Source organism: Erpetoichthys calabaricus, chromosome 4 (assembly GCF_900747795.2).
Source record: "Erpetoichthys calabaricus chromosome 4, fErpCal1.3, whole genome shotgun sequence".
In the NCBI taxonomy this organism is placed as follows: domain Eukaryota; kingdom Metazoa; phylum Chordata; class Cladistia; order Polypteriformes; family Polypteridae; genus Erpetoichthys; species Erpetoichthys calabaricus.
In genome coordinates this window covers 102,039,885-102,065,833 of record NC_041397.2, presented here as the reverse complement: position 1 = coordinate 102,065,833, position 25,949 = coordinate 102,039,885, and positions in this window count along the sequence as shown.

Sequence of the window (25,949 nt, the reverse complement as noted above, 5' to 3'; positions counted from 1 at the left end):
ACAGCAGAAGTGAGACTGAGGCACAAGGTTCTAGTGGGGGCAGTGGCAATGGGAAGACCAGGATTGGGCAGCTTTCCAGTGTCTCATCACAACAAGGTCCAGGGTAAGGACAGGTGACTGCTTGTCCAGGAAGAGGTGAGAGCAGTAATGAACGAGGAAAGAACGAGCAGGATGGAAGGCATAAGGCAGCAGGGAGCTTGGGTGAGATGGGAAAGTGCAATGGAACAAAGGCTCACTTGGTCAGACATCTGACGAGCAGTGCCCCAGTGCATTAAATTCCTAATCCAAGCCGTATATGACATCTTACCTAGCCCTGCAAAACTCCAGTTCTGGGGCAAGGCTTGAAACACCTTCATGTCCACTCTGCTCTGGGAGAGCAACACTCGAACACATCCTTACCAGCTGTCCATAAGCCCTAGGGGAGGGTCGCTACTGGTGGCGCCATGACCATGTACTGAAGGCAGTTGCTGACAGTGTCTCCTTGGCCATAAAAATAAGCAGGCCCCACTGTACCCCAGGGAAGAAGGTAACATTCATCAAGACAGGAGAGCAGCTGAAACCACAGCCTAAAGTTGCTGTAGTTCTACTTTCCACCAAGCAGGACTGGCAGATAAGGGTAGATCTGGGCAAGCAACTTAAGTTTCCAGCACATCATTGCAACCAGACATTCTCATTCTGTCAGAGGCTTCAAAACAGCTTGCCCTGATAGAATTGACTGTGCCCCGGGAAGATCGTATACAGGAGACTTTGGACAGGAAGCTGGTTAAGTAACAGGAACTTCTGGAGGATTGCTAGAGACAGTTGAGGTAAGCACACTGCCATCCAGTGGAAGTAGGATGCAAAGGCTTCGACAGCCACTTTCTGTACAGAGTTTACACCCTGCTGGGCATTAGTGAACCACTCAGAGGAGGACAGAGAACAGAGCTTCTGGGTGCCTGTGGATTAAGAGGGGTGAGCTGTGGTTTAATGTTGCTGGGACGCAAGTCGGTGCTTGATCATCCCTGGATGGATCACCTGGGCAAGGGTATATGACAGGGGTGGCGAACTCCAGGCCTCGAGTGCCGCAGTGGCTGCAGGTTTTCATTCTTACCATCATCTTAATTAGTGACCAGTTTTTGCTGCTTGACTCAGGCCCCATAGTTGTTTCTTTTTCTTTAATTAGCAGCCAAACAATAATGAGACACAAAACAAGCCACCACATGACCAGCTCCACTGTGCCCATTACACAATATCTGAAATTAAAGAGAGGTGATGGTCTTGGTAAGGTTGATCTCTCAGGTCACCAAAACATTTTGACTGTGCTCTTAGAAAGAACAGAAAAACAACAGTTTTTGAAATTTGTGCTGTGGCCGAATGAGAGCAGCAACAAGCCTTGGAATTAAATAACGGGTTTAACTAACAGCAAGAATTGGCTTCTCATTAAGAAAGTGATTGGAGTGAAATTGATTGGAATTTGAAGCCCCAGTTTAGCTGGTCATCTGTTAGCTCGTTTCACATCTTGTTTCTGCTTGGCTGTCATTTAATGAAGAAAGGACTCAATTCAGAGGGCTGAACTCTCCTAACAGGGCTATTAAAGTGATGGGGAAAAAGTTAATTAGCAGTGAAAACTGGTCACTGATTAGGAAAAGGGTTAGAATGAAACCTGTAGCCACTGCGGCACTCCAGATAGCTCAGGAGCATCATTGCAAATTTGTCCTTTTTAAGTATTGCAATTGTAATCTCTGCCCAAATCCACTTGAATTTAGTTTGGGTGAAAAAAGTGAGTGAGAGATGGGCTTCACCTTACATAGCAGACAGGCTCAAAGAGTCCTGTTCAACTGGGTCCAATGTAGCTAGTACAGTTTGATTTATCTTTGCTTTCCATTGCTACTTTATGTTCTCTGTCTCTTTGTTCTTCTATTCCTGACTTCATCTTTTATTAACTTTGGACAAATGTAAGCATTATTCTGGGTTTGGAAATAAAGCAGATATTTTTCTTTTTTTAAAATGTATAAAAAAATCAACAGTATCAGTCATACTATAGATGACAGAATTTCATTGATGCATTGTTTTACACATAGTCAAACTAAACCTAACAAGACTAATCTATGAAAATGGCCTGACACAAGCTGACAGCAGTCTAATTTTAAAACCCAAAAATCAGTCAAGATACTTTCAGCGATAGTAAGCAGTCAATGGTAGTTGATCTTATACCCATTGTAAATTAAGTAACAAGGCATTACCTAGCATCTAGACCTTCCAGTAGCAGTCCCTTATCTTACCTGTATCACCGAATATGTCATAATGTATCAGGTTGACTCTCACGATAACCAATATTTTGTTCCTACTTCCAACTTACATAATTTACTGATGAATATATGCCATGTTTAAGCAAAAATACAAGCATTCTTAGGGCCATTGTGATGTAAGTAATTTAGAGACTGCATTTCAAAATAGAGTGCAATGTACTTATTACACTGTACTCTAATTATTGGTGGTCATGAGCATAATGAACTTTCATTTTTCTCCATGTTGATTTTCCCTGGTGGACCTACTGTATATCTTTGCCATTCAGCATTTAATTTTTTTCCATATTCAGTATTTCTCATATTTACCAGTGATGCCATTGAAAAATGTTAGTTGTATATTACTAATCAGTCTGAGTGTAATACTTAATATAAAAGAAAAAAAGTAAGCATGAATTAAAAAAAAAAGTTTTAAACAAATGCAAACTAATGAGTTAATTAACACTATGCAATGAAACATCAAAAAATTCCTAACTGACATATCTTTCATTTGTTGTAATTATTAAAATAATGGGATTGGGAGATTAAACTGTTTCTTGGATAAGTATTAGAATGTAAGAATTGTAAAGTTTCAAATGTTTACTCAGCAACAAGAAACTGTCATTAATCATACGAGAATTTCACTCATCTCTGTGTCTTCCTTCACAGTATGATTAAGTCAGAAGAGTTCAGAAGGTTAAGATAATCAATGAAGAAGGTGAATGGCTTCCATCTCAAGCAAAATTTGCAATTGATCCATTAATTATGCATTTTGTTTATTATGGTTTAACAAAGTAAGACACATTAGAATTAAAACCCAGACAAACGTTGGAAAAAATAACTTAAAATTCTGAAAATTGTTTCAGATATAAATGTGTAGTTCTAACAAATACCATGACAGCTCTCATGGTTAGCATACTTTTGTGAATTTCATATCTCATATTTTAGCAGGGGCGGCACGGTGGCGCAGTGGGTAGCGCTGCTGCCTCGCAGTTGGGACACCTGGGGACCTGGGTTCAATTCCCGGGTCCTCCCTGCGTGGAGTTTGCATGTTCTCCCCGTGTCTGCGTGGGTTTCCTCCGGGCGCTCCGGTTTCCTCCCACAGTCCAAAGACATGCTGGTTAGGTGGATTGGCGATTCTAAATTGGCCCTAGTGTGTGCTTGGTGTGTGGGTGTGTTTGTGTGTGTCCTGCGGTGGGTTGGCACCCTGCCCGGGATTGGTTCCTGCCTTGTGCCCTGTGTTGGCTGGGATTGGCTCCAGCAGACCCCCATGACCCTGTGTTTGGATTCAGCGGGTTGGAAAATGGATGGATGGATGGATGGATATTTTAGCAGAATTTTGAATTCATCAACATCTGATTTTCTATATTCAGTCTATTTTCTGCTTTAGGAACATATTTCTTAGGTAACAGATTACTATGAAAATATAAATATCACATTTGTATTTAAAAGGAAAAGAACAAAACACAAGGATATAAAAATATCAAGACCTAGGTTGTTTATTTATTATTTATGCAGATTCTAGGTGTAGTTTTGTATGTAAATTATGACATTTTGAAAAACTTCATTTGCTACTAACATAAAACAATAGCTTTTGCCGGTTAATAATGTATGTAAGCAAAAAGTCAAAGACACGTTTTGTTTTAATACAAATTATTAAAATTAGAAAGTATATAAATGCTTCATGACAGAAGCCTTAATACATAACAGAAGAGAGAAAATGTTGTTTTAACCCATCTTAAAGCAGAACCTAAATATCTAGTTCAAGAAGATTTTATTTTTTTAGTACAACATTCTTGAGCATCTGTCTGTAGTAGTAATTTAAATCTTGCAATTACATAATGGCAGAATTCTGAGACTGTGCAATTATACCACTTTGGCTCATCCAGCAGCCTCACACCATATTCATTGGATACTAAATACTTGCTCTACTAGGAGAGCTGGCCTGTGAAAGCTTGCATAAAGCATACTGATTCTAGAGTCATCTATAGCAGAGCTGGGAGCTAATTTCAAAGAGTTATCTAACACAGCGAACATGACATGGGAGTAGTGGAGGTGTTATTTTGGAATAACTATTGCTACTTCGAGAATTTATTGCTGTGTGATTATTACTACTAATGACTCAATATTGTGAGCTATGCTCATTGCCTGCAGCAGCCAAGTTGAATTAATGCAAATACATTTTTCAAGACTAACGTTAATTTCAGTGCAAGCACAAGTGTAATGTATTCACTCATGCATAGCTTGCTTTACATGAATGCATGATGCAAGATTCAACATGAATAATGCACACCAAGGAGTAGTAAGCTAACACGTAAAATATAAGTAGTATCTGATTGATATGAATGCACCAGATATTTATATTTACCAATCCAGTAAAGCGTTTCCCTTTTGCTTATTTTTGCCTCACAATCAATATTTGTGTTTGTCTCAATACCACCCCCTAGAGTCCACAACTGACATATGTAATATCTGACAGAGGTGCCAGACATAGTGTACAAACTTATCCACCCAGTTAAACTGTTGTGTAAAGGATTATAAACTGTACCAGGACAGCTTTTATATTTGGCAGCAAATCAGTCCCTTGCCATTTTGAGACCATTTCACTGTAATAATAAATAGTATTCACAAAAAGAAACACTGGATCTTTTTCCCCCTACTTTTTAAGCCTTTATTTAATTGTTGTATACTGTTTTTTGCTCTTTACCTTGCTGTAAAACTTAAACTGAATACTTGTAATTATGCTTTTCTTAGTTTAAATGCATGTGTTTTTCTAATAATTTTCTTAAACTTAATTAACTTATTTTAACTAGCTCTTTTTTATTGATTTTATTTGAAGCAAATAACTTTGCATGCAATTGAGTCAAACTTAACAAATCAAAATTCAATCCCCATTTAAGAGAAAGAGAGGAGAGCTGACAACCAGAGCAAATCTTTAAAAACAGCAAGGAAGGAAGAGAATCATTTTCCCTAATATAGAAGCTTAGTCAAAATATTATTGATTAGATGCTGACATATTTTTAAAAAGTTTTGTACAGATCCTCCAAGTAAAAATTTGATTTTTTCCAATTTCAAACAGTATAGGACATCAGCTACCCACTAACTTAAAAGAGGTGGGATGGGATTCTTCCAATTGAGCAAGATAAGTCTACGTGCTAGTAGTGAGGTAAAGGCAATTACATTTTGTTTGTCCTTCTCCACTTTAAGCCCATCTGGGAGTACACCAAACACAGCTGTTAATGGGTTACAAGTGATTGTGACACCAAGGCTGTCTGAGAGGTACTCAAAGATTTTTGTCCAAAATGATGTTATTTTGGTGCATGCCCAAAACATGTGGCCCAGTGAAGCTGCAGCTAGACTGCACATATTGAACCTTGCCCAGGAAACATTTTGGACCATTTTAAACAAGATAAATGCGCTTGATAAAAGATTTTAAGTTGAATGATTGAATGCTTTGCGTGTATGGAGCTAGAGTGTATTCAATGCATGGCTGCCTTCCACTCCTTTTCTGAAATATTAAGTGAAAAGTATTTTTCCCAACATACCCTGGGATCTTTGAAAGGAAGAGATTTTAAAATTTTCTTTATATATATTATAGAGATGCTAGGTGAGTTTTCAAGACTGATCAGTATTTCTTCTGGAATAGAAATAGGTAGGAGGTGAGGAAAATTGGGCAGGATCTGTTTTCCAAAATTTCAGATTTGAATTGTAATTCAATTGTAATTGTAATAATTGTGAATTTCCCCTTGGGATTAATATCTATCTATCTATCTATCTATCTATCTATCTATCTATCTATCTATCTATCTATCTATCTATCTATCTATCTATCTATCTATCTATCTATCTATCTATCTATCTATCTATCTATCTATCTATCTATCTAATGGAAAAATTTATGTTGTTGAGAAGTTAACTTGAAGCATAATTTTTCATAGGATGCAAAGACATTATCTATGTACAATTCTCGAAGTGTTTTAATTCCAGATATTTTCAAAACATTAAATTTGTATGTTTGAGAGGGTAGAAAAAGGTGATTGTCATGTAGAGATGCAAATGCTGCCTGAAATGCTTCCTGCATTGGATCCCTGTTCTGAGTGAAAGTATTTACTGAAGCACAAAGCAGGGAATATAAAGAAGTACTGCAAAATTTTAATTCTATTGCAGTCCAGGCATGTGTATATTCTTTGATTTGCGTCAATGTGCAGGGGCGTCATTTATAAATGGTGCGCACGTACAAATATTTTGTGTACTCCCGTTTACACGCTCACATCGCGATGTATAAAAACTAAACTTGGCGTAAAGCCACACACATTTTCACACCAGCTCAATCCTTGCCGTACACAAGTACTCCGCTTGGTTTTGCAAACTGGCGGCACCCAGCGTCAAAGCAGTGGTTTTGTTCCAGTGTGGTTTCCCTTTCTTTTTTAGATCCACATCCCTGACGCGGTTTTATCAAATACACTGAAAGTAATCGCATATTGTTTATTAGTTTAAGACACCTGATTGTATGGCCAAACTATTCCAAATACCATAGCTGCTTTAGCATTGTTACTCTTAGTGCACCACTCAGACTATTTATCCCACTGCATCTGAGTGGGAAATCACAGCTCTACAGCAGCTGAACGGAAAGAGAATTATTGGTATACAGCATCAAGTACATGCTGCCTCAACCATGCGCACATTCTATTGAACTGCTCTCATACAACAAATGCTTCAGAGCCTTTCCTGTATGGTCATCACAGTTCAAAAACAGTTTCATCCCAAGAACTATAAACACACTCAATCAGTCCATCAAGTGCTCCTTGTAGAACTGTTTGTACTTATAAGTACAATTACCTCACTGTAAACTCGCAATACAGTTATAATATTGCATAACCTGAGCCACTTTAAAAAAGCGTGTATTTACATATGATGACGATATCATTTTTAAGATACACACTATATTCTTGCTGGGACTGGCGCGACACTGGATGGATAGATGGATAGAATAATTAAAATGTACTACGAAGATATTTCAATGTTCCTTAAAAGTTTTGAAGAATCGGCTTGATCATCTATTACAGAGCTGATTGTGTGACGATTGGGTACTTGGAGAAAGAAAAGGAAGGACAGGAATTGGGGGTTAGTACGCTTGAAAGAGACAGTACTGCTACAGTAAATTATTTCATCGAAGGTCACGCACGGCACAGCAAGCATCTTGCAGGAGGCAGGAACAATCTTTGGAGGGGGTGCCAGCTTGTCACTATCACTGCGCCACCGTGTTCCTATGTTTAATAACATGCTTTAATTCCTATCATCATGAAAATGATAACAAGTATACATCTCAGTATTAAATTATTCAGAGAGCTCTAATATCACAAATGTAATGGATTCTGTGTCCTGTCGGAAGAAGAGAAAGCCCGGAAGCACGTAGTGATTCACACACATAGAGCACATAGAAGAACAAATACAATACAAAGCATTTAACATGCTACTTTAGTTACGATGGTATTTGAGATACTAGTAAATTAAAGATTTTAAGGTGAAGTTTATGATGTTCTACTTTAATGACAAAATAAACTACATAATTAAAGTGAAAATTTCGAGATTAAAGTTCTGCGCTTTTTTTCCCACTGTGTGCCTATTTTTTTTTCTTTTCTCTGTATCCTAATAAGCTTCCATATGACTCTCAGACGGTGGGCTACAATTTGTCTTTTCATGGCGACTTTGGTATCTGACAACTTCTTTTTTATTTCGGGCACTATGCGACTTTGTGAACTTGAACTTTCGAGTTTCTCTGACACTCTGTCACTCAATCAACTTCCTTTTGTTGTTTATACCACTATTTAAACCAACAAATAGTAAATATTTCCTTGCCTCCACTTGGTATTCGCTGAAATTCTTCTATTTTCCCTGTGCTTTTGCCATTGTCTTTTCACAGAACGCTGAGCCTAAGGGCTATTTATACTGATTTACGTATTGAAAGAGGTGTAATTCTGGGAGGAGTTGGGGAGTGGCAGCAGGCGCAGATGCGTGCACATGCATTACTTTTCACGCAGATTGAGATTTATGTAGCGGAAGAACATGGAAATTGGTGTTCATGAATCTGGATTTTTTTATGCATACATACATTTCCGCTTTTGTCCGTACGCCATGTTTTAGTGTGAATTCTACGCACAATGATATGCTTAAGGCCCAAGGTCTTTATGGCTTGTATATTTACAAAGCAGTAATAAAACTGAAAGTTAGGTAGTGCCATGCCCCCTTCTGCTTTAGGTCATTGAAGAGTCACCCTTTGGATGCATGGATTTTTTGAATTCCAAATAAATAATTTTATGATTGAATCTAATTACTAAAAATGATTTGTTAATGTATATGGGAATCCTTTGAAATAGAAAAAATGCTTGAAGGATGAAGGTTAGACCATCTATTCACATCTTGTTTAATTTTCTCCTTACATACAGCTGATCTCCTAAGGTAAATGGGAAGGTGTCACGTATTAAAATTATGTGGTAGAGAATTTACAGGAAAAAGCACACTTTTATTCAAATTTATTCTGAGTCCAGATATCTTTTGAAAATCAGCTAGGGCTTTTAGAACTGCTGGCACAGAATTTTGTGAGTCTAATATATACAGTACCATATTGTTTGCATATAGTGATATTTTTTGTTCAAGTATTTCTCTGGTAATCCCCTTTAACTCTGATGCATTTTGAAAGTAAACAGCCAATGGCTCAATGGTGATTGCAAAGAGCAATGGTGATAGGGGGCATCCTTGTCATGTAACATTCTAGTTTGAAGTACTTCGAAATAATGTTTGTTAATAATAACTGAGGCTTCTGGACTGGTATAAAGTATTTTGATCCATGCACAAACTGTATGTTTGGGCTGAACCCAAATTTGTGCAATTTGATGAATCGGTAGTTTCATTCAAACATACCAAATGCTTTTTCCCCTGTCCAAAGATAATAAAATCACTAGGGTGTTAGATTTAAGGGATGAATACATTACATTAAACAGATGTCTGCCTTTAATAAATCCAGTATGGTCTTGTGATATTACTGAAGGAAGCACTTTCTCAATCTTTCTGCCAGAGACTGACCTGGAATTGACATGTGAAGGAAGAAATCTATCAGGACCTGATGCAAAATCAGCTCAATCCAAGAGAGTGAACGTGGCAGTGAAACAGGGAGTGAGATGGGCAAGGAGAATGTGTTGATTTCAGGAGAATTATTGGAACTAAGCATGGCCTATTTCTCCCCATTGCTGTGAGTCAGCAGTATCAACCCCAACTGGACTCACAACTCTGCCCACAGAGCACAGAAAAGACCGAAATGAACTGTCCGAACTGTTAGGTAATGATTGCTGCACTCGGGGGTGATGGATTGTGTGGGGGAATATAAATGATATAAAGAAGGATGTAAGAATAAAGAAAGATATAAGGGATATAAAGAAGGGAATAAAGAATATAAACAAGAAAATGAGAAACAGCTTCAGGATATAAAAGACCTAGAGAAACGTTTAAGTACTAATTTTACTGCAACCTTTGAAGAAATTCTAGAAAGAATTAATGAAAAAATACAGGAAAATACAGTATGAGTAAGTTTGAGAGTAAAATTAGAGTACATGGTTCTCAGCTTGAATATGTTAAGCAAATGTTTACAACTTATACTGCAATAGTTTGACAATCAACATCCGCTGCTGACGAAAATGTGACAGCTGCAATATCAGAATGCAAAGTGCTTGATGACAAATTGGCTGCACTAGCAGACAGATATAGAAGGAACAACATCAGAATTGAAGGTCTCCCTGAAAACTGTGAAATTCAAACCCAGTGAACTATTCTCTAAAATAACTAGAGAGGACTGTAATGGATCATAACGTATTAGACCCACAGAGATTTTTAAATCCAAATTTGAGAGCATATTCCTTCTTCTCATCAGTACATCATTGTTATTCAAGAACTGGAAGAAACTGGAAGCATCTTTTATGCACCCTTTATGCATTAAACTAACAAATAATAATAGATAACAGCAAAGTCATAGAGTATCTTCCTGTTTTCTTATTTACATTATTTGTCCAATAACTTGCATAACTTCATAAATGCCTTCCTATTCTCGCCCCTTCTCACAGTGCCCACAATATTCTGTCAATTTCTTTGTCCCCACCTCCTTTGACAGAGTTTCCCACCCATAGCTGGAGACAATCTATGAATCTGTGTATTGCGTGTGTGTGTGTGTGTGAGTGAGAAAGAGACTTACAAGACCAGCTCCTCTGCTTGAATATATGGAAAACTCTGAACATGATTGAGTTGAATTTGCTATAAACATTAGAACAATTACATTATTGAGGTGAGGTTACTGCCTGCTTAGTTTTTACTCAGTAGTGCCATCTTCTGGGAAAAGGGCTTAGTGCTACACTTGCTCCTAATGCAGAGATACCACTATATACAGTGTATATCTTCCTATACTGTATATGAATTATTTATTAAAGCATAAATTACAGTGATGTATTAATTGCTGTTTATATATTTGCCACACATTGCATGAAAGAGTATATTTAGTTGAGAAGTCATTCAGCAGATCCAAGCCCATTCATTAGGATTTAACTAATATTTGTAAAATGCTGACAAGTTGAAATGCAATCAGCTACACTATTTGGTAAGTTGTTTTGTGCATCTTTTACTTTTTGTAAAAAATATTTCCTAAGATTTATTCTTAACCAGCTTACAGGTGTGACCCCATGTTCTTATTGATGAAGTAATTTTATAGTAAAGCTAAAATCTATCTATATATTTTAGATTTTCATCGGTCATGCCATCTCTTATTCTCTGTTTGTTAAGAGGAAAAGATACTCTTTCATTGCTTCCCTCATACATTATACCCTGCAGTCCTTGACACGTTGTAGTATAGTGTTTTTATGTTCATTTTTATGGTATGGATACCCAGATTGCACTCAGAATTCCAATCCTTCCCTCATAAGTGCCATATGTATGAAGCATGGCATTTCTTACCTTGGATCCAATTAAGATGCTATGAGAGCTAACATCCTTTTAGCCATCCTCTGTACCTTTTTTGATTATACTGTAGTGGTCCACTCAGATCTGAAAAATGTCCAGCAAGGGTTTAAATGTGGCTTATATTGGGAGTGCTGCTTTTTAATTTATGTAAATGATTTAGATTTAAAAGTAAAAACTAATTGACAGAATTTTCATCTGAAATTATGCAAGGCAAAAGGTGTACGGCTAATATAAATTAATGTATAACATCATGTTTAAGAACACTCAATTTTCAATAAGTATATATTGATAGTTTGGAGCTAGAATAGTCATAAAATGTAATAAACAGTTTAATGAAAATAGACTTTTTAGCCTGTAGTTCATTAGTTCCTCTTCATTTAATGTGTATACAACAATGACAGGACAATATCTTGCCATTATTTATCCACAGAATACTACTTTGAACAAAACTGCTGTTTCTCCTTTCTATATGTGGCCTCATAAATGCATACAGATTCGTCATCATGTAAATGCCAGGCCATTATCCAAGGCGGAGATTAACACAATTTGTTTAAGCTTTTAAATCTAATCCATGTCTTAACTATTGTCTTTAATATGTTAAAATCAGTTGAATATTCCTAGTAGCTTCTGACATTTTTGCAATATGCTCTTTGATGAAAATGTTATAAACTTTCGTGAAAACAAGAATTTCTTTGTCATAGTTTTTTTTTTTTTTTTTTTTTTTTTTACCATTTTTCACTTTTGTTCCCATTCACCTCATCTCTAACTATTTTTTTACAGCTAAAATACTTGGAAGAAATCTCTTTAGATTCCACTTTACTAATATGATCAAAAATGTTTCCTTGCTATTTTTGTCATTTTCCTTTTACTGATCTCTCCTCCATTTGATCTAATAAAATGAATAAGAGGATATTCTAAGGCAAAAAGAGCCAAAAGTTGAAAAAATGTTTATCATTCATTAGCAGCAACTAGAATCAATTCAGAAAGAAGATATTAAACTTAATTATACGGGTATAGAATTACTGAAGAAAACACAGCAAGCAAAGCAAATGAAATCAACAAGTATGCTCTGTAGTTTAGCACATCAGCTAATCAGTCAGATTATGTAGGGAATAGGTTGGGCGTACAGAGTTACTTTTAAACGATATCTTCTTTCACTACAGAACACTAACTAAGGATAAAGTTTGCAGAAATTGGAAAAACACTGCCTACCAGAGACAGTGGTAGAAATATGGATCAACTTACTGTGCAATGCTCCTGCTCTGCTGCTCCAAAATTGAACATGTTTGATCTGGTTGAGTTTCCTATGGATTTACGCACTGAGTAGGGTATGTGTTGGCGGGTAGTTCTTTTATACCTCACAGTATTATGGATTGCCTTTAGAGTGTTATTTTTTAACTATGAAAAACTGATATACTGTATATTTTATTTACTAATTCAGTTTCCTTCCTCATTCAAAAATTTGTATGTAAGGTTAAAGGGTGTCACTAAAATGACAATATGAGTAAATGTAAGTGTAGGAGTGAATTAGTCTGCAATAAATTTGCGATTTATCCATGGTTGACTCCTGCCTCGCTCTTCATTTTGCTAGGATAGGCATAAGTACCTCATGATCCGGTAAATGAAAAAGAATTTCAGAAAATGAGTGTCTTAGTGTCCTTTTGTACTATCCATTGAAAAGTGGTGTAAAATGCACAGAAATTAAAAAGTCCAGTGCACTGAAAATACTAGAAGACAGATTATAATTGAAGCAAGTTACCAGGCAGTTATCAGAATCTTTTTCAAATTTTGTGTAACACAAACTAGTCATTGTTAAAATTTAGATAGATCAGTATTTTCACTGTACCATGTAAAGGTTTGTGAAATTTAACGATCCATTAAAATCCAATTTATGTCTTGCAACACTTCAGTGAGTGAGATCTTAGAAAATGCAAATGAGATCTGAAAAAAACATGAAATAAATGTCCCGCTAAGAAAAACAACACATGTTAACATACTTTGTGCAACTTAAAAAAGGTCATAAAAATATCCATGGTAAAAGCATGAATGGTTTAAATATGTATCAAATATATCTTGGCACTCTTTTAGAAAGCTTTTGCAGAGACTCATTAACCAGCTTTTAATTTGATCTTATGGGGTGCCTTATGTATTGTTGATTAATTCAAGTCATTAAATAAATAATGTGGACATTTGTTTCCTAGGAGTACAATTTTGCTAAGCTTCCCAATTTATCTTGTTGTTCTGCATTTCTACAGAGGGTGGCTTATAGGGTAAAGTAAGCAGCTCTCCTTGTACAAGTAGAACTTTATCAGTGAGTGTCATAATGTTTTTGTAGGCATGTAGTGACACCTTACTTGACAGATGTTATTTATCTTCCCCTGCTAGCCAATACACTGCAGTTAAATAAAGTCGGTATAGCAATTTTATCAAAATACAATACATCAGATAAGATGTGAAATCAGAAAATGGTGACTTTTGGAAAAAAAGAACACTGTTTTAAAATATATTATTTTGCAGAGATCAAAGTATCATTAAAGTCCAAACATACTATATAAAAGAAAAATAATATGTTATATTCAGATCAAATGGCCCTTACCCTACCTACCTACAAAAAAAAAGAAACCAAAAGCTTAAATGTGTTGTAATTGCATATTTAAAATTTTACCAGTGGTTTAGCATTTTCATTTAATTGATTACATGGATACATCCAGACAGAAAACAAAAAATTGAAGTAGTTTTTTTAACTTAACTAAATAGTCTCTAATTTTAAATAAAACATTTAAGCAAGATAAGACAGTACAGTAGACTGTTCATTGCATTATTCCAAAAATAACTTATACAGAAATAGTGATTATTGTCTTCTGAAGATTGTTTGTTAATTTAAGCAAATATTTCTTCCAAAAGTGTCTAGGCAGCTTCCTGTGTTTTGCCCATATTCTTTCTCTGTGCATCTTATGTGTGGCTTCTGAACTTTTTATGAAATACCTCCATCATATTCTGTTTGAATTTTCTGTTTTGGGACAATACAAAAGTAAAATCTAACGGTCCCAAATGAACTTCAGCTGACAAACTGATGCAAATGGCTGCAAATGACTTAGAGGGTTATTTTATCCCCTGTTGATAATTTAGAAAATAACAAGTGATTAATTAAATATACAGTAAACTACAATAAACAACACGGGCAGCACGGTGGCGCAGTGGTAGCGCTGCTGCCTCGCAGTTAGGAGACCCGGGTTCGGGCAGTGGGAGGACAGCATGCTCTTGCCTGGGGGAGTCAGACATCAGCAATGGTGCAAGCGGAGCAGGCCTTGGCGGCTCCCTGTGGAATACCATGGGATTGGCAGTGGTGATGCAGTCTGGGTTAAAATGTTGTCTATGCCTGTTAGATGAATGTATGTCTGTGCTTTAAGGCCCGATCAGGGTAAGATGGAGAGACATCAGTTGTAAAAGAAAAGAACTAGGGCTTAGCATCATAAAGGACAGATTCCTCCCAGGGAATTTTTAACCTTGTTTTAATTGATTCTTATTTATTTGTTTTTAACCTCCACTTTTACACTGTTTTTATTTGGATTATTTATTTATTATGGATTTTGAACAGGGCGGCACAGTGGCACAGTGGGTAGCGCTGCTGCCTCGCAGTTGGGAGACCTGGGTTTGCTTCCCAGGTCCTCCCTGCTTGGAGTTTGCATGTTCTCCCGTGTCTGCATGGGTTTCCTCCGGGCGCTCCGGTTTCCTCCCACAGTCCGAAGACATGCAGGTTAGGTGGATTGGCGATTCTGAAATTGGCCCTAGTGTGTGCTTGATGTGTTTGTGTGTGTCCTGCGGTGGGTTGGCACCCCGCCCAGGATTTGTTCCTGCCTTGTGCCCTGTGTTGGCTGGGACTGGCTCCAGCAGACCCCCGTGACCCTGTGTTCGGGTTCAGCGGGTTGGAAAATGGATGGATGGATAAACTACACCCAGTGGAAAAAAAGAATAGCAATGAACTGAATAATCTTTTTTACTGAACCTGCCAAAGCAGCGAAAGAAAGAGAGCCCTGTCTTGCATTCTTGTATTGAACCGTTCTGAAAGTAAATTCATAAAGTGGCTGCAGTGATCATGACTACCTCTCAGTAACACCGAGGGGAAAAAAGTGTGAGAAAAGAAAAAGGAATATTAAAACAGAATGTTTCTGGCCTCCTGTAAATTTCTATAAATATATGAGTTGTGTTCAGCTAAGTTGATAAGTTGTGTGGATTCGACTGACTTGGAAATACAGTATAACAAAGGTAGTACAGTACTAGTGAATGTTTCTCTACTCATGGAATAATGTCAGATAGTCTGTCTGGCAGCTCCTGATTTTCCATGGTGGTACAAAGGTTTCACTTTGACATTCAATGTAAAGTTCTCACTCCCATTGTGACTTCTTTGAAACCTGAATGAGGTTAGAATGTACTGTGTTATTTTAATGATTTTAAGAGTTGTGAGTGTGCATGTGTGTGTGTTAGTTCTGCACATATTTTGTATTTACATCTTTATTTTAAGTGTGTTATTTTTACTGTAATTGTTGTGACATTTCTATTTTTTTATTGTGACACCTGTATTTGTATTTTTTTAATGACTGCAGCTATGATGATTTTGGAGTCAGTCGAAGTTCTAGCACGTAACATCAGTCGATGTGATATTCCCAGTGTCCAAGTTTTTGGATGTAAATGAGTATCTTCTGCGTGATTACCTATTATTTCAAATCATTTTTTAAAAGTTAAAACTTTGTCTCTTATTTTCACTTATTTTCTTATTTTGTTGACCCATGCCTACCTCAGACAAACAATTTTCACTTCTTCATTTTCTAGTCCTTGCACCTTGTTTGCCCATTGGCTTACAAATGTCCACCTTGGCAGTACAGATTTTGCCCCTGCTTCAGCCAGTTTCTTGCTAAGTGGACATTCTCTTATGCCTTATAAAATGCATTGGTATTTTCAATGAGGAAGGATACAACAAAAAAACTGAGAACAAAATACACCTCTGTGACATCTGGAGAAAAATTACAACAAGGTTTACTATAGGGAACATTCAATTCTGGAGACAAATATAATACTGAACTTTGTAATATTAAACAAAATTGTTGCTAGTAATGTTCAAATCAAGGCTAAATGTTTCTTTCAGAAAGTTTGAAATAAAGGAACAATGAAGTAGTACTGAATTGTATTTAAACCAGCATGAGGTAAATATAAATGGCTGGAATGGAAATGCAAATCAAATTATTTTTTTCTCCAAAAGATCAGGTGTCATGTTCTACAGCTAGGCCAATGTTTTTTGTCTTTTATATATTTTGGCTGGCAATTTTAAAATGTTTATGTATCAGTTCTTGGTGGCTACTGTTTCATGACTCAGGGTGGATGATTATGCAACACAGAGTGCTCACTTCAGTGGAAAGAAGATGCCATGATGGCCTTTTTTTTACCTTGATAAAAGCAGGCTTTAAATAATTTGAAGATTGTCACCTCTTCTGGTTACTTTTGGCATTATTACACTACTTCTTTTTGGTGAAATGTTTGGACTCTAAAACTGCATGATGTTTCTGCTTTTTTAGGACACATTAATTTTGTGTGTCCTGATATTATGTAGTTTTTATTTGATTTCAGAACTGTATGAATGTGTCTATCTATGGTTAAATTTAGGCAGATGCTCATTATGGGTCATTTAGGGGATGCAAACTCTTGGAAGCTCAATGTAGGTCCTTTTGTAATTACAATCGTTGTCTTCTTCTTCTTTTGATTTGTCTCCTATTGTTTGTTTATGCTTTACATTCCAGCTAGTCATAACACAGTAAAGGGTCAGCAGCATGCCAGTGGTTAGGGGGAATATGGAAGTCATATTGATAAGGGGTAAGGAGAGCAGTGGCTAAAATGATTCAACCGGTCTTGAAAAGATTTATCCTTGAATCCTCAAATGTAATATTAATGGCATTTTCAAAACTATACAAAGTCTATACAAATAGGAGAAATTATATATATAACACTGTATATTATATAACATTTCACATCAGTTTGGTTGATAAAGGTAATTGTTGGCAAGTTATTTTACTGGTTAATTATATCTAACAATTATGAAAGACAGCATAGATGCACGGTGATTCTGTATAGTTGTTTAGCACTTTGAACGCAAGGTATGAGTTAAGTTGTATCTCATTGACCCTTTTAAAATGCAACATGTGAGAGAAGTTGTGTCTTGGTATACAGCCACTGAAGAAGCTGCCAGTTTCCTGGAGAGATTGCTGCCTCGTCTCAGTTACCAGCTATAGTGCTGCCATCTAGTAGATAGCCATAAAAAAATTTTTGGTGGCAACAGTTGAAAGGAAATAGTGCTATAAATAGACAGTTTGTTGTTATGTCGTCACGATGTTTTGAAATAACTAGATTTTTTGCTAGATGGATTTTTTGATGATAATGTCAGTGATCACGATAGTGACAATCAATTAGATGATGTGGCAACTGTAGGCTATTGATGCAAATAGTTGACCTGAAGACGTTTCTTCATTATAAGGCATCCAGCTTATTTTGACTGTTAGGACAGCACTACATGGACATCCTGCTGCCCACTGAGCACAATCTGTTACAAATTACCAAATGCGCTGTGTGCAACAAGCGTGAACAGCACAAAGAAACATGTTATATTTGGAATACATATGCTTCTGCATGCTGCCATGCTTTATGTTCTCTCATTCAAATTATCATATTTGCATAGACCTATACTGCAGCATCCTGTTAATAAATGGTCCAGCATCCAATGTATTATAAAGAGTCAGTATGGGTTTTACAGTTTTATACTAATATGCTAATATGTCAGAATTATACAAAGATGCATTATATCAATTAATAACTATAGATAATTTTATTAATTTAAATGAGTTTCGATAAGGTATCCTATGAACCATGAAGCAGCAATCTAAAAAATTGAGAGTATGATGTACAGATGAGTATTAGTTTTCTGTAAATGAAAAGATTTCAGGTTATTTTTGAAGATATTTATTGAGCTAGATGTCAAAAGTGGTGTTACAATGGAATGATTTTTAATAATGCTTTTTTAAATAATTATTTAGTAATATAAATTATTTTAAACAAAAAAAAAACAGATGGTTAAATTTCAGATAATGCTATGTTAAGTCCATAAGGTATAGCGTTCAAAGAATCACTACCAATGGACGTGTACAGAATACAAATTTTAAGTAGCAATGTACCAAATGATTCAAATGTAAATACAAGCATTAGAAATAGTAACAAACTGGAATGGTCTGTCTGGAGCTTAAAAGATGAGGAGATTAATGAGTTGTGATCAGACAGTGCACAGAATCAGTGGAAAAAGTCTAATAGATTTCTGGATTATATGGTGTGGGGCTTAAGAAATATAATGAACTTATTCAATTCAATTCAGTTTGTTTTTTATAGCACACTTCACTGAGTGTGGGCTCAGAGTCCTGTACACACATTATATAAATAACTAATTATATAATTAATACAAAATGCAGTTTTATTTAAACACATTAAAACAAAGCAATTCTAAACTGATTAATGTAAACTGAACCTAAAACTTGTGAAGTCACATCTGGAATATCTTGTGCAGTTTTGTTTTCCATGTTCTTAAAAAGAATTATCTGCTGTAGTGTGATGTGTTGGTGCTCCTTGTTAATCTATGCCGCTGCTATATGCATATTTTCAATAACAGGAGTAATCCACATTTCAGCTTGCACTTTTAGTGTTGAGGAAAGTATCTGGATTCATTTTACATAGCACAGGTTAACTGGCTTCTTAATACCAATAATTACTGAAGTTGAAATTTGTCACTTTTTCTTGGACAGAGCTAAATTGTATTTAAGCAGGTAGATGTGTAATACTCTATCTATTCTGTCCAAAAATCAAAGTCATGAAACAAGAAAGAGACTAGACAAAGTAATGTCCATCAGTTACACATGTCCAATTAAGTAAAGCCCACTTTCCTTGAAGGGCAAGGTAATTGCCAGTAAATACAAATTAATTCAGAATGATTGCATTCATTCTATAGGGACTTATTTATGTTCAGGCTGTATTTGAACATTCCAGAACCTAGTATCGCTGATAGCAGGACATGAATGGTTAACTGATTCATCTGAGTAGAACAACATCATCAGTGTTAACAATATATTACGATCATCACGGTCACCAAATATCAATTAAGCTGAGCACTGATGGAATATTCTGGAATGATGTCTGAAATGCCATCCTGAAAACACCAAATGATAGAATTTCAAATGAAAGAATGAGATTGCAATTGTAAAACATATATCAGATTTCATTTTTTTTTTTTTTTTTGGTGGCTCACTGTGCCCAACACCCTATAAAGACAATTTACATAAAAGTGTTGCTTGTTTTGTCAGTTGCCTATGTACTAGAGCATCAGAATGTAATTATGCAGAAAGCACATAGATTAGATTGTTCCGGTTTTAAAAAAGATTTCATAATTAATCATTTTATAAATACATATACTGTGTATATTTTTTGGGTTTAAGCCTTTAAACATTCCATCCTCCTTTAAATTGTTTTTGTAAGACATAAAGGATTTAATCTTCATTTTGGAGTAGCTTTAACTTCTTTAAGCTGATAATAAACTTATAAGGAGGCCCTGAACCTCTTTGGTCTAAAGGATAAGAAATTAAATAATATATCTTCTTACTACCAAAAATGCTGACTTCAGCTCATTTGTAACATTAACAGTGTTGTTCGTCATGTGCATATTTTATGTAGCCTTACAACCACTAATAACATTTTCTTATTTTCTCACCTAGGTCTTCCATTTTAATTTAAAACATTCTGTTAAAGCAAAGGAAAAAATGTACGCAGACTGATAGCCACACTGCAAAAAGTGCATATGCAAAAAGTAGAAATAAAAAAAACTTTAAATGGGAGTTGTTTTGCATTTCTTTAGCAAAAAAAGCTACCTATAAGGTAAACAAAATTTACTTGACGGTAGTTCTTAAAGTAAGCTAAATAATCATAAATACAATAATTCTTACAATAAGGAAAGCAAGATTTAATATCATAATATAAATACTTTTCCACTTGCTTAGATTTCATTTTTGCAATGCATGACCTTTTTTTAAGGTTGTAGATTATTGTTCTTTATCATGACTGTGCTGTTTACAGATGTCTGTCATCTTTTTCTTCCAGGCAACTATATATATGTATGTATATATGAAAAATATAACATATATACATATATTTGGCCTAGGAAAGTTAATGCATTAATTTTTGTGATTAATGTGGCCTGTTTAACATGTTAAAAAATATTTTTGGCTGAGACTTATAGAGTGCTTTGGTCAGGGCGACATTTAAATGTAATATTTTTTTCTTTTTTACATTAATAATAAAAAAGTAAATTGTGAGCCTAAAGAACTTCACACACATCCAGTCCCATATTTATATACTACCTTTAAAAAATTTGACAAATAAAATTTTACTTAAAAGTTTCAAATTACACGTTTCACAATGCCTTGCCACATGTCAGTATGTTGTACTGGTGTTCATTTTGTTGATTTATACGTACTGACAGGTGCAAGAGAGTGGGAGGAAGGGGGGTTTATGGTAGTCCAGGAACAATAATAAAGAAAAGTAGCAAAGATAAAAATATTACACTTTTTTTTTTATCATGTTTCAGTAAGGACATTGAATCAACGTCGTATTGCATAAGTGCAAAATCCGTTTTCTTTGAATGGCACTAAAACCAAAATAAGTCTCTAGTACCTCTGTATTTAACTTGCTAGTCTGCTAGGTAACTTACAGTCTTTACTGCACTAATGACAAAATTCTATGAAATAGAACTGTAGTGGTTATCCTTACACATGATTCAAGTTTGCAGTATCTTTGCTAATTTATGCAAAGAACACAACTATGCACAATGTCAGTTTTTAAGCAAGATAGCAGCTATGGATATCTTTTTAGCATGCCAGGAGCAAAGGTCTAGGTCACAGGTGTTGAACTCCGGTCCTGGAGGGCTGCAGTGGCTGCAGGTTTTCATTCTGTCCTTCTTCATTTGTGACATGTTTTTGCTGCTAATTAACTTCTTTTGCCTTAGTTTTAATTAACTTGACTCAGACCCCTTATTTGTCTCTTTTTTCCTTAATTAGCAGCTAAACAATAATGAGACACAATACAAGTCACCACATGACCGGCTCACCTGTGCCCAGCACATAATATCTGAAAATAACAAAAGGTGACGGTCTCAGTAAGGTTGATCTCTCAGGTCACCAAAACATTTTGACGATGTTCTTAGAAAAAACAGAAAATCAACAGTTTTAGAAATGTCTGCCGAGGCAGAATGAGAGCAGCAACAAGCTGTAGAATTAAATAACTAGTTTAATTAACAGCAAGAATCAGCTTTTCATTAAGAGACTGGTTGGAGTGAAAATTGGTTCGAGTTTGAAATCCCAATTTAGCTGGTCATCTGTCGACTTGTTTCACATCTCATTTCTGTTTGGCTCTCATTTAATGAAAAAGGAATAAATTCAGAGGACTGAATCCATAAAAATGGGGCTATTAAAATGAAGGGAAAATGAGTTAATTAGCAATGAAAACTGGTCAGTGATTAGAAAAAGGGTTAGAATGAAAACATGCAGCCACTGCGGCCCTCCAGGCCTGGAGTTCGACACCCCTGGTTTAGGTAGAGCAGTGTTTTCCAACCATTTTGCTGTGGTGGCACACTTTTTCTAACCCACAAAATCCTAAGGCACACCACAATTCTACCAACCACAAAAGCATTAAATCTGGTATACTTGCTAAGCTGTCTGAACGGGCAGGACTTTCAGAGAAAAGCAGCTTGGAGATTGCCATTCACAGACTTGATACTTATTGAACACTTTGGATGCATTTTCCCAGCTGCGTCATCCCTTTTCCCACTCATACTGGTGGTCCTCTCTCTGCCAGCCTCACTCAATGACCCAGGGACAGAGGGAACTTGTATGCCCACTGTCTGTTAGCTCTGCAAGTGTCACTGGCAAACACGCACCAAGGCAGATGGACCCCCGACACGTCTCCTGGCTACTAAAGTGCTCTCTGTGTCTGTAAAATGGAGATCACAGAACTGCTTTTATGTCAGATTTTCCAGGGATTCCCATCCTCCTCAGACATGTCTCGACCATCTAAGAAGAGTGTCTTTCACACATCTGGATCAATGGGCACTACACTGTTACTTCCATGGCATACCTGGGTAGCTCTCATGGCACACCAGTTGAAAAATATTTGCGTAGAGTATAATTATCCGTGACCAAGGTGAATTCTTGGCCCAGGAGGTAGTAGTGGAGCTACATTATCACCCATTTGACAAAAGAACCAGAGCCAACATAAGGGCCATCTTCAAGTCAGCATATGCTGTCTCTACTTTGGGATTCCAAGTCACTGCGTTTGGCACCTTCTTCTTCGTCAGCTGCGTGAGAAGCATGGCTCTCTTTGAGAATTGTGGAACAAACCTTTGGTAGTATCCCACTAGTCTGAGTAATGTCTGCATCACCTCTTGATTCGTGTCCAGGACCAGTCACATGTGGTAGCAACTTCAGACCATTGAGGTTTGATATGTCACCTGCCTACCAAGTAACCTAGGTATTTGGCCTCGGTTGGACCAAAATAACATTTTGGGGGAGTATTTCTGATGGTTCAGAGGATGTCTGAAACATGGTCTAGGTGTTCTGCTCAGGTGCTAGAACAGATGACCACATCATCCAGATAGGCAGCACTATAAGCATTATGGGGCCGTAGCAGTCTATCCACTAGACACTGGAAGGTCTCGGGTGCCGTGCAGCCCACAAGGTAGTACATGTTACTGCCAGTGGCCACTATGGGTGCTGGGGGTCAGGGGGATTTGCCAGTAGCCTTTTGTCATGTTGAGGGTGAACAGGTAATGGGCATTACTTAGACACTCCAGGAGGTCATAAACTGGAGTTGTGGGATAGGCATCAAAATTTGGTTAAACTAGTGGAAGTTGTTTCAAAAATGTCAACTCCCAAGAGCCATGATAAGCAATTGCACAAGCCAGCAATGTGCTCCAAAGTGTTGCATGAGGGAGGGGGTGCCTTCTACTTCCAGCCTTCCTGGATCAGATCAAGCAAGCCCCTGGGTTGGTGGCCATATAATAGCTCAAAGGGAGAGAAGCCGGTCAAGGCCTGTGGGAACTCCCAAAAGGCAAGTCTCTTCCATCTGCCCATCCCATCTTCCTCAACAAATGGTCAACCAAATGGTCGTCTGTTTGGGGATGGTAGATGGATGTCTTGAGGCAGTTGATCTGGGCAGCCTCCTTGAAGTTATGCAATGTGAAAGTCATTGCCTGGTCTGTTAGGACCTTCTTGGTGATGGTTACACAACAGAAGACCCCTACCATTTCCAGGGTGATCATTTTGGAATTAGATGTCCATAGGGTACAGCCTCTGGGTACCAGGTGGCATAGTCCACCAGGGTAAGAATATATTTATGCCCCCGGCAAAGGGTTCAAGCAGACCGACTAAATCTATGCTGATCTGCTTGAAGAGAATGTCAGTTGAAGGAAGTGAGACGAAGGGTGCCTGGTATCTGAGCCAATCAACACACGGGGCAAGACCTGCAAAAATGGCAGATTTCTTTGTGCATCCCAAGCCAATAGAAGTGTGCTGTGACCTGCTGCAGGGTTTTGTTGGTGCATAAATTAACCCCCAAAAGGTGGGTATGAGTCAGGTCACAGATCTCACAGCGATATGGCTGTAGGACAAGGAGCTGGCTCCTAGTCTCCCCCTAATATTCCGTCACCTGGTACAGCAGATCATTATCTAAGATGAAGCAGGGATGATGTGTATGCATCGGTGGATTGTTCGTTCACATTGGCCACCACATTTCTTGCATGTTTTAAATAATCATCATTCCACTGCTAATGCTTAAATGACGTTGGCAGAGAGGAAACTGAAGCTGCAAGGAGGCAATTTGGTCGGGAGTGTCTCCTGTGGACTCAGTGGGGTCAGGAGCTGGGAATGGCGCTATTAGGTTTAAAGTGACATCTTTGCCCAGCCCCACATCCGTCAGGTCATATTGGGTAGATGCTCCTTTACCTGCTGTTTCGCATGGCTGGGTCTTTCCTCTGGGCGGGCTCTCCCTGTCCACAACTAGGTTCATTGCTCCAGGCAGACATGATGTCTGTTTTCTTTGGGGCTAGTCTCTACCCAAAATCACAGCATACAGCAGCCTCACTTACACCATCACCTGAAGGTGTCTGAGCTGGCCCTGGACTAATAGCCAGCAGATGGCAATGGGGTACTTCAGGGACCTGCCATGAATACAGGTTAAGCTGTCCCATTTACCATCATATTGTTCTGACAGGATTTAGCAGCTCAATAGAGATGTTGCTGCTGGAGTTATAGAGGGTCTGGATTATGTGGCTATTCCGCCAAGCTACTGTATGCATGACAAGGGAAAAGATAGAAGGTTAGCCAGATTGCCTTACAGGTTGAACGCTTGGGCTTGTGTGGGCCACTCCAGATCGAACTACCATTCGCAGCAGTGTTGGGCCTAGGAGGCCGTTGTTAGCCCATATCAGGTGAGGAGCTCCCTCTTTAGTGTAAGGTCGGTGGCTGCTGCTAAATCATAATAAGCGCATTGTGCTTCTCTTGTCAGGAACACAGCAAGAAGATGAGTCCAGTTGCATTGTGGCCAATCTGTTCTTTCGAACAGATGTACCGATTTTACCACTACTACTGAAGACAAACAAGAAAGTCTCTACGTCATTCATGTTCTCTTCCATGTTGGGTGTCAGTAGCATTGTGGCGCATGCATCTCTGTTTCTGCCAATTTGGCCAGTTGCAGCTACATCTGCGTCACATTTTCTGCCAGCCACTGTATTAGTACTGCCGGGGTCTGCCATGCCTTGGGCAAAAATTCTGCCGACTACACCACCTGTGGCCAAGTGTATGAATGACTTGTCTAAGAGGTGAACAATATTTGGGACACCAACAAGGTTGTCCCTATTAATGCTCAAGTCCAGCAATATAGAGCTTTCCTGGCATAAATAAACAGCCCTTTTGGGTGAAATTAAATAACACAATTAATCTGACGCTTTGTAAAGTTTAAGCGACTCATTTTCAGAGGAGCTTTTAACAGCAGTTGGCTCTGCTTGCCAAAAGATGCCTCCTTCCAGACGGCTGGGCTTCTTATGTTCTTATGTGGGCTGTGTTTTTACTGGGTGGTTTCCCAGAACTGTGGGGAGAGAAGAAAAAAAAACTGTTAGCATCAGCGCCCTCTCTCACCCTGGCGGATTATCACATACCTCAAATGAGCCCGTGAGGAGATCCTTGGATGCGCAGGCGCCAATATATACTGTATATATTATTTGCTTTGGGCTTTCCCATCATTTGTTATTATCTGGAGTATGGGATTTGATAATCATGGCAGTGTGTTAAATGTTGGCACTTTTTGTATAATCTTATCGTTTTTATTGTTTGTGCAGCCCATTTAAACAATAGTATTCTGGACTCAGTTTTAATCCTGTTAAATATGAAGCTGCTATTGTCAGCTGTCTAGGATCAACACTTTCTGGATGACTTTACTGAGAATAACCGAATAGTCAGAAATAGAAAATGGGCGAGAAAGGAAAATATCCAGGTAAGGACACAACACCGATAAAGTGAGCAATTTGTTCTGCTCAGCGTTTTCCTCAATAAAAAA